Below are 10,259 nucleotides of genomic sequence, written 5' to 3' on the forward strand. Positions count from 1 at the left end.
ATTTACCAGTGATGATGGGTGGTGAAGCCTCTCCATATGGCATTGGTCTACAGCATGGAAGAAGGCAATGAATGCCCAATCATCACACTTTTTACATCACACCTTTTCATAGCTGCAAATAAAAATGATCCACAAAGGAAAGGAAAGTGAGGAGATTAGTTTGGGGGGGGGGGCTAACAGTTTAATCCAGAACTTGCACAAAAGAGTTTATCTTCATCACTGACTATAAGGCACTGTTGTTAAGCTTCAGGCCACAGAATGGCATTCCATTTTCAGCAGCTTTTCAACTGCAGCACAAAGTTTTGTTCCTTAGAGGACACAGATACAAAACAGATTTCAAAAGGATATACAATCATGCGAAGGTAATTTGTTTGTCTTGTTTATCTCTACAAGGAAAACAGTCTAAAAATCCACATCAGGTGGGGTTTCCTTGGACATGTTTTCCCCTTCCAGGGATTGAAAGTCTTCCCATTATAGATGAGATTACTTTTATTGAGTCAAGTACTCCAATACTGAAAAGGAGTGTTATCAAATTTATATATAATATCAATATTATATTGGTCAGCTACACATAGATTGATTGAAAAGTTTGCCCAATGTTTCAATAATGTCTTGTGAACAATATCTGGAGAAACTATCATACTGAATCAAAAGCTTAAAATTTGCTATTTGCATAGCCTAATGCAGTATGCAAAATAAGTCAAATGCCAGTAATGTTCTTAGATCCTGCCTTAAGTTTATGTTGGACCTTTTCCAAGCTAATTTGAGGTGTTCGGGACAAACAGCTGAAACAAGTTGAGCAATCTAATCATGCTGAAACAAGATTCTTCTCCACTGGACAACCTGTACTAGCAAGAAGCTATAAAGGGGAGTGTAAGCAGGCAACTGGAAAGATCGAGGAAAGACCTGGATTCCGTTCTTACATTGTAGAGATTGCTGCTGCTGACATTTGAAGAGACACATTAACCAGAGAAGGTGCAGAAAAGTGCCCTTGATGTGGTTGGAGATTCAACTTTAATTTGTGAATTAGCATCAGTAGCATCTAGCCCCAAAGTAGACACACCACTAATGGTTGTTCCATAATGACCTGTATTGTTGGACACACCAAGGATTTCTGCCAAGCATAGCGACCAATGTTACCCATTTCACAGAGGAAAAACTACTGCCATGCCTAGATTTGTAAAACTCGGTAGGGTCTGTATTTTAGAAGGCAGGGATGTAGTGTATTACTATTATTGTTTTATAAATTAAGCATGCTACTTATGATCTCTCACTGACCCTGTGTTGCTATTCCTGACTCTAGTATTTTTTGTTTCATTAGTACGTTTTGGCCTGTGCATTTCTGATCTCTCCTGGAACACTTTCCACACCCCAAGTTGTACATTACTACTTCCAAGTAGAATCTAAGAAAGCAGCCATTATCTCAACAAACTCCAGCCCCGAAATTACCTCAGCCTCCACAATCTTACACTTGTCAAGCATTAATCCTGTGTTATCAGTCTCTTTCTCTCCTTGACCTCCGGCATCAGCTGCATTCTAAAGATTCTTTTCCATATCAGGTCTTAATGGTGAAGAATTCCCCTCAGCTTTTCTCAAGACCAGACCTTCTACACAACTATTGTGTGGGATGACACTAGAAAAACAGCAGCTGGATTTCAGTTCAAAGTACAGGGAGAAATGAGATTACACTGACCATGTTGCTCAGAGGCATTTTTTTCACCCTTCTTTCTATTTTGTCATATTTCATACAGCTGAAGAAATGAAAAATCCCTTTGTTTAATAAACACATCAGTGTTAGGCTCTCACAGACACACATAATCAAGTGTTTAAATATTGCTCTATAGTTGATTCCCTTCCTCAAAAACCAATATATGGACCATGTTCCATGTTATTAACCTTAGTAATATTTAACTAAGATTTAATGCTTCCTAGGTAAAAAAAGATGATTAAGAGCTGAAGTCCAATGTGTAAAGTATGTTTTATGTGTGAACACAAAGATTTGAATTTCCTGTCTTCTTTTTTATAATATCAGTTCTTCCTGGTGCTACTCTGTTTACCTTATTACTAATGTAAATTTCTGTAAGGCTTCTCCGTTGAATTGAACTGTGGGACATGATCAACCATCCAGTCATGGTTAATCATCTCTTATCATAGTGATCTGTTTTAGTTCTGCAGATACACTTAAGTCAACTTAAACAAGGATATCTGCAATGAAGACAGACCTAAAAATTCCATTCAGTTTTTCTGTGACCTTCCCTTTTCTATTAGTTGAGTTGCCGTCCTCTCTTTCTCCTTTAATCCTTCAAACCACCCATTATCATGTCTCTTTCTTTATAATAAACTGAAAGGTATCGATTTATGGGGAAGGAATGCAAATCTGTGATTTTGCAGTCTCCAGGATAAAGGCTGGAACTCTGCCAAATAACTGCCAGCATCTGGAAAATAGCTGTTTCTGGTAACAATGATTTGAACTGAAATCCAGAGGTACCAAAGGAAAGGATGGAAATTCAGGGTTCAAGAGTTGGTTTGGAAGGTGAAATTTCAGTTCACAGGATGTTTGTAAATGGAAACTCTTATAATAAACATCTCCAACTCCAAATGGATTGAACTACAGCTCCTATCATTCCCAGACAGTGTACCCATTCACTATGCTGGGCCTCTTGGTGCTGAAATTGTAATTCACTACATCTGGCATCTAGAGGGCATCAGGTTGGTAAAAGCTGTTCTAAGATAACTTCAGCTAAAGAGGCTGTTTTCAGTGTAGGCACATTGCTCTTCTGTAACTACCCGTAAGTGTAAGAGGGCCAGTCTGGTGTAGTAGTTAAGTCACCAGGGTAGAAACCAGGAGACTATGAGTTCTAGTTCTCACCTTGGGCACAAAACCAACTGGGTGACCTTGGGCCAGTCACTTTCTCTCAACCCTAGGAAGGAGGACTTCTGAAAACCTGGAAAAAAAACCTGTGAGTATATGTCCCAGCAGTTGCCAGGAATCAAGGCACCAAAAAAATTAAAACGGGGACATCTCATGGTTCATTGTATTTATTTATTTTCAAGATCCTCATCCCACTTTGAAAAAACCTTTCCAGTACAATTAAGATACTAGCTCTCATTAAATGCCTTGAATGGGGAGCAATGCAAAAGTTTTTTAAAAAAAGATTTGTAATATGTTAGAGCTTTGATCAATATGTCAGAAATTCATAGTAAGCAAGAAGTGTTCACAGGAAGGAGAAAGAAGAACTTAAAGAAGAGCAATAATGCTGAATGTTGTACCAAAGCTTCAGGCCTTTTGCCTATTTCTGGTCTGAGTAGGAAAGGTAAGAACTCAAATCCTTTCAAGATTTTGCGTTTTAAAACAAGTTAGAATGAAGCTACAGGTAGTTCTTGAGACCAGAATTTCTGTGGCTAAGCAAGGTGGTTGTTAAGTGAGTTGGTGCCTGATTTCCTTTGGCATGGTTGTTAAGTGAATCACACAGTCATTAAGCCCATATAGTTTCTCCACATTGAATTTGCTTGTCAGAGGTCAGCTGGGAAGATTACAAATGGCGATTTCATGACTTCTGCACACAGAACCGCCGTAAATGTATGCAGGTCACCAAGCGCCCAAATTTTGATTACACGGTTGTGGGGATTCTATAGCGGTTGTAAGTTCAAGAACCACCATAAGCACTTTTGTCAGTCCTGTTATAAATTTGAACAGTCACTAAACAAAGCGGGTTATAATCAAGGACTACCTGTAGGTACTTCTGGAGTTTTGACACCTTTCCATTTCCTTTCCATCTCTTTGGCCAAGAGAGATCATCGTAGCGGGAGTCAGTACAGATACCCATTCCAAAAAAGTAAAGTCTCCCTCAGGCTGATGGATATAAACCATCCAGTTTTCTTGCCAGCAGGAGAAATGGTTTGCCACTGCTTTTTTTCCAGGATGTTATTTTTCATCTCTCAGACGAGCAAAATATGTGGCATTTCCTGGTGCTGTCTCATCCAATTACTGACCAATCTAACCCTGTTTATCTTTTTTTTTTCTTTTAGACAGTCTCAGACAACCAGAGAAAAAAGCAAAACTCTCTCTAATAGATCAACAATCTGCCTTAGAACAAAAACTGTTTCATACACTTCCCTTTGTTGAAAAATCTTTATAATACTTATCTTTATAACTCATACAGGATGTCCTGTCCTTTGCGTGTTCGTCTTTATATGAAGTTTGGAAAAGGGAGAGCTCTTTAATGCTAATCCAGGGTCACTTTTGAGGCTCTAATGTGACTTCTTCAGCCCCCATATTGGAAAATCGTGACTTGTTGATTTTTAGCATTTATTCTAGAAGCAGGTTTTTCTATGTTTGTTTGACCTTGTTCAGCACTTTTTTAAAAAAAAAAAATTAAAATTTTAAAACTTTGTGTTATGTTTCAGATTCCTTTTTTTCAGGTGTGGAGAAAAATAATTCAGCATTACAAACAAACTTTGTTTTGTTTTGCTGGATGCTGGCTTGTCCAATAAAATATTGAGGAAAGGTGTCAGGAGCAATGACCATATTTGAACATTTGGCCTTTTGCCTTATTCAAGTAGGCTTGTTCCTCCTAACCGCAGCTTCTGAAGTGTCTAAGAAAGCAGCTTTTGCCTGCCACATCTGAGCTGTAGAATTCTAGATGGCAGCAGACAGTTGGAGATTTTCACAGCTTGGATATGGGAGCCCTGTTTCAGATTTTATATGGTAATTGTTATCAGCACATACAGCAGAGTTACACAAGTGTAAAAAGAGGAGATGTCATCATCTTAATGCTGCTTTAATATCTATTGTGATAAAACCTGGGTGGGGAAAATGTTCTACTAGTCACAGTGATGTTAGATCCAGCCCTTGAGCATTTTTTCCCCTTTAGGAATATCATAAAAGATACTAGGCATATTTTTTTATCAACCTGGTGTTCATTTAAACAGGAAAATGTTCTCCCATACTATGCTTTGAGTCCTTACATTTGCTTTTGTTTATTCATGTTGCCTTGCAGAGAATGTAGACATAAGAATTTTAATTCATTGTCTTGCCATTGTCTTTTGATAACTGTGCTACGCTGAGGTAAATAATATTATAAGGGAAAAAATCCTTCCTAGTTTCTCTGTCTTAAATTAGTTGTTTTCATGGTCTATGTTCTTATTTATTATGCATAATCATTGTTTAGGTCTAAATAACCAGATCATATTGCTCTGGCACAAAGCTGAGTGGCTCAATCTTCAATAATTTGGGACATCTATTTCAAGAACATTCCGTCAAGTTATCGCCTTCCGTACCCATAAATCTCCAACGCATTTAATTTCACTGCTCTCTTCTAATGAGATGATACAGAGAAAGATCCTGCTTCAGTTACGACACAGAGACCAACACTGTGCCTATTTTAATGCACTGCATAGGTTTCCTTCCTACCCCACCCCTAGCATTCATTATAAAAGGCAAGAGCCAGTCATTCTCTCCCCCAGCCCAACCCACCTCCCAGGGTTGTGGTGGTGGAAAAACCAGGAGGAGGAACGAGTGGTAATCTTTGCTGCCTTGAGTTGTTTGTAAAAATGTTAAGGATGGGAAATAAATAAATAAAGTCAAAAGCCAATTACGGGGAAAATGTATCAGTTTTATTTATAAAAAAGGAGAAAAGTAGCAAAGTAGTCATAAATTTCTCTTTTTTTTTTAAGTTAAAGCATACCCTGGATAAAATTAACCATGAATTCAACCATGAATATTCCGCATAAATGTATTCAATTTCCTTTTGTCTCACAGGATGCAATTTAACTATTTAATAAGGGGCCAACACTGCCAATTCACTTCACTCAGGCCCCATTAATATGTGCTGAGGGTAATGGAAAGGATTGTCTGGCTGATACATGCTAGGCATTCATTAATGCACTTTCCCAGTATACTGGTTCCTTGCGCTTGGTTGCATTAGTTCCCCGCATGCACCTACTTACCCCCATCACCAATTGTTGGCATATTATCACTACTGATGCCCATGCTGGCACATATAGGCTAGTCAAAATGTATTGTTTAATTAAGCTGCTAAAAAAAAGTAAACATATTGAAATATAACAGCGTGGAAGAACATATAGATGGATATTTCCCCACAATTCATATCACATATGGTGAGACTGAAGTGCTCAACTGAAATGACAGGGGAGGAGGCATTCAAGGTAATAAGAATAGAATAGAATAGAATAGAATAGAATAGAATAGAATAGAATAGAATAGAATAGAATAGAATAGAATAGAATAGAATAGAATAATACATAACATTGTATTGTATTATATATTATAATATGTAATATAAACATAAAATAGCTGTTAAAAAATCTCTTTGTAAGGCAGCTACCTCACCAGGACAGAAATTTCACATCCTTCCTCTCTCAAATCTTAGCTCATATTATTAATGACATTAGAAGCAGAAGATAGATTGCCATTTTTCCAGCAAGCCACATCACAAACTGTACAAGCTCGTATGTGATCCAACGAGTTCAAAAACCAACTAAATCTTTTTGACCAGCCTCAATATTAATGGCAAAGAAATACTGCATGCTCACTTGCATAACAATTATTTTTCCCATACTAAATTCAGCTTCTTAAAAACATTGGCCCTTCCATGTGCATTAAAGCCTAGGACTCAACTGGCTTTCAAATATTTGCAGGATTTATGCACCCATTATTGGCCACAATTTAGTGAATGAAAAGTTAAATTAGACTCCCATGCTGTCATTAGTATGAGGGAGGGGCAATAGCCGATTCTCCCACACTCCTTGCTTTTATAATTTGTTAAATATTTCTTTTAGCTTATGTTTGATTCATTCAGCCATCCCATACTGATTATTATTATGTGGTACAGAGCTGAACCCAACCAGCTATTACTATAAAAATCAAAGCTGCACAAAGTAGCAAAAAAAAAATAAAAACCCAACCCAACCAACCAACCTTCACAGATCACATGACTGTAAAAAGCCAGCATATATATTGGAGTCACCCCCTTTATTTCTGACATCTAGGCTGTGTCACGCCTTGCAGAGCCAAAAGGGCACTGAGTATGTATTTATTGGCAATAAATGCTGAAGGTTGCAGAAGTATTAAAAATGCCCCCCCTCTCCGTTGAAAAGGTCCAACAGGGGAGAGGGAGTTGGAAAGGAAAACAGCCCTAGGAAAGGCAGAACAGGACTGCTATCAGTGAAAGGCAGACTGGCCCTTGAGGAGGTAGAAAACAAGGTAAAGAAAGGAACAGAAGGCAGAAACTGGAGTCTTGGAAGCAAAATTCCATCTTGGAACATTGTGTTGCAGGGAGAGCCCATCTCTGTTCCAGAAGTGGAATTTCCTTCTGTCTTCGATGGGAAATAAATATCTGTATTCTTGGTGTTTGCACTGTTGTTACAAGCCTCTGACCAAGCTGCAAATCTTAATTTATCAGTTATCAGTAATTTGTTGTGTGCTTCCCAAAGATATAGAAGAAGAATTTTATTAATCATAAAATCTGAAAACAAAAAATCTTTGGACAAAGAAAGATTATGGTTTAAGTAGTTAGGGTGATTTGGACTGTCTATTATGTTGTTTCATTCTTGGGTTTAACTAACTTTTTTAATTATTTTTTTTTCAAATGTTGTTTCAGTTCTAGCATCCATATTTGGCAGAGATGATAGATTATAGACACACCCATGCACCCACATGTTCACACACCAATAATTGTGTTTACATCCTGCGTATTCAGTTAGAGGGAAGCTTCATAAATGAAGATACAACAGTACAAGGTCTAGGGCCCTCCAGATTCTGAGGAAAGTTAGAGAGGACACAATTGCTGGAAACAATTTCTTGATTTCCAGTTTGTGGCTTGAGGGAGGGGTAGTGAATCACATAACTGAATGCATCCCCTAAAACAAAGAAAATCCTAATATATCAGGAAGATGATTGCTCTTCACTCGTTATATACCAAGCAATAATGTCTGGCCTGTAGAAGAGTTGATTATTCAGCAGGTAGCCCAAATAATACTAGATCTTCAAGATATTCTCAGCATCGACAAAATATCTAAAATCAGTTGTGCCACTCCTGCTCTAGCAGACAAGGCACATAACTTTTTGTGGTGGTTGTTGTTTCAACACTGCAGTGGAAAGAAAATCGTCCATAATTTTGCCGGTAAAGTTTGCAACTGGAAACCTGGAAATCTCACTCCTTCCCATCTCCGCTGTCCAGATTTGAGCTTAATATCACTCTCACTCTGATCTCAGAATCCCAGTGAGATCTTCCCATGAACTTGGGGATTAGGCTGCACTGCTACACAAAGATCATAAGTCTAGATGATTTTCAAAATAGTGTGGAACTTCTTACAGAAATCTCTCTCTCTCTCTCTCTCTCTCTCTCTCTCTCTCTCTCTCTCTCTCTCTCTCTCCACATTCTGGGGGTCCTCCTGGACTCATGGCTCCTACTTGAAGAGCATATTCTGGGGTCCTCCTGGACTCATGGCTCCTACTTGAAGAGCACGTGGCAGCCGTGCTTAGGAAGGCTTTTGCACACTTCTGGGTGATGTGCTAGTTACATCCATATCTGAATCGGAGGACCTGCTCACAGTAACTCATGCCCTTATAGCCTCCAGGTTGGATTACTATAACACACTCTGCATGGGGCTGCCTGTGAAGACTACCCAGAGACTCCAAATGGTGCAGGATGCAGCCGCATGGGTAGTAAATGCTAACAGTCACACCCTTTACCAGGGTACTTGAGGGATCACTTGTTTCCAAGAGTCCATCCAGCCAGACCAAGCAGAATGGGCATGCTGCAGATCCCATCAGCCAAAGACTGGCAGGAACCAGAATGCAAGCTTTTTCTGCCCTATGGAATATCTTCCTATTGGAGATCAGAATGGCCCCAATTCTGTTAGTCTTTCATAAGGCCCTAAAAACCTGGCTATGTCTGGGGTGCTGAATGTGTTAAAGACCCTTTCCTGGTTGTATTGCTAACTGGCCAAGTATATTACTCTTGTGTATGTTGAACTGGATGTTTTTGATGTTTTTTTATAGTTTTGTTTTTGTTTTTTATTGTTTTAAAAAAATATTTTTATTTTTAAATCGTAATATATTTTCTGAATTGTAAGCCAGCCAGAGTCATTGACTGAGATGAACGGCCATAGAAATTGAACAAACAAAAATAGAGGAGTTATATGTCAATGGTAGATGGTGCTTATTTCTACCCATTGTTTTTTGTTCTCTTCATCCTCTTCCTCCTCCTTCTTCTCTTCCTCTTTTATAGCTTCAGGTGTCAAGGGAAATACAAAGTTCTGGTTCTTGCTCGTCTGGCATCCTCAACAATTGTTATTTGATGCTATTGTAATAACTTTTTAATGTTGTCTCGCCATCTTCTTCTGGGTCTGTCTCATGTTCTTTGACCTTCTCCTGTTTTTTTTATATGCCTTGTACAGTATGGAATCCCAAGACATCCTCTCCAGGTGACCAAACCACTTTATTTGCTGTTTTTGTATGTAATGTAAGATTGGTTCTATGCCAATTTTTTTCTCTTATGATCTCATTTCTGATTTTATCTCTTCTGGTCACTCCAGCAGCTTTCCTCTAACATCTCATTTCCATGGTGACTAACTTTTGTTTATGTTTTATTGTAAGTTTCCATGTTTGGCACTGGTAACATAGGATGGGGATGAATATGCTTTGCATGACATGCTTCTTTGTGCTGATCGGTATTGCCTTATGTCAGGGGTCTTCAAACTTGGCCCTTTTATGACTTGTGGACTTCAGCTCCCAGAATTCCTCAGCCAGCCTGCCTGGCCTGAGGAATTTTGGGAGTTGAAGTCCACAAGTCATAAAAGGGCCAAGTTTGAATACCCCTGCCTTATGTTGTAGGAGTGGAGCTAGCTGTCCTTGGTTTGCCTTATTGCATCGCAAAGTCTACCCAATGACAGTCATTTGTCCAAGATCGAATCTGGATTCCTGCACTGAGCAACAAGCTGGACATTATGCTCTGACTGGCTCCTTTCACAGCTATGATTTCATTCATTGATGAGAAAATAGCTACCAACTCACATATAGCATGGAGTTCCTGGAATAATATCCTGAATAAAGATTTTAATCCCCATCTAAATTGTCCAGATATTGCTCCTAGTTGCAGTTTCTTGTCTGACTTCTTGCCATTTCATTCTAAAAGGCTATTGGGCACATTTGTGATTCTGAAAATAGCCAGGGGGCATTCTCACCAGCTGGCTGCTATATGTGCCCAGTCATATTTCCATTAATTAAAAGGCAC

This window comes from Protobothrops mucrosquamatus, unplaced genomic scaffold (genome assembly GCF_001527695.2).
Source record: "Protobothrops mucrosquamatus isolate PMUCROS unplaced genomic scaffold, P.Mucros_1.0 scaffold54, whole genome shotgun sequence".
NCBI classification, from domain to species: Eukaryota; Metazoa; Chordata; class Lepidosauria; order Squamata; family Viperidae; genus Protobothrops; species Protobothrops mucrosquamatus.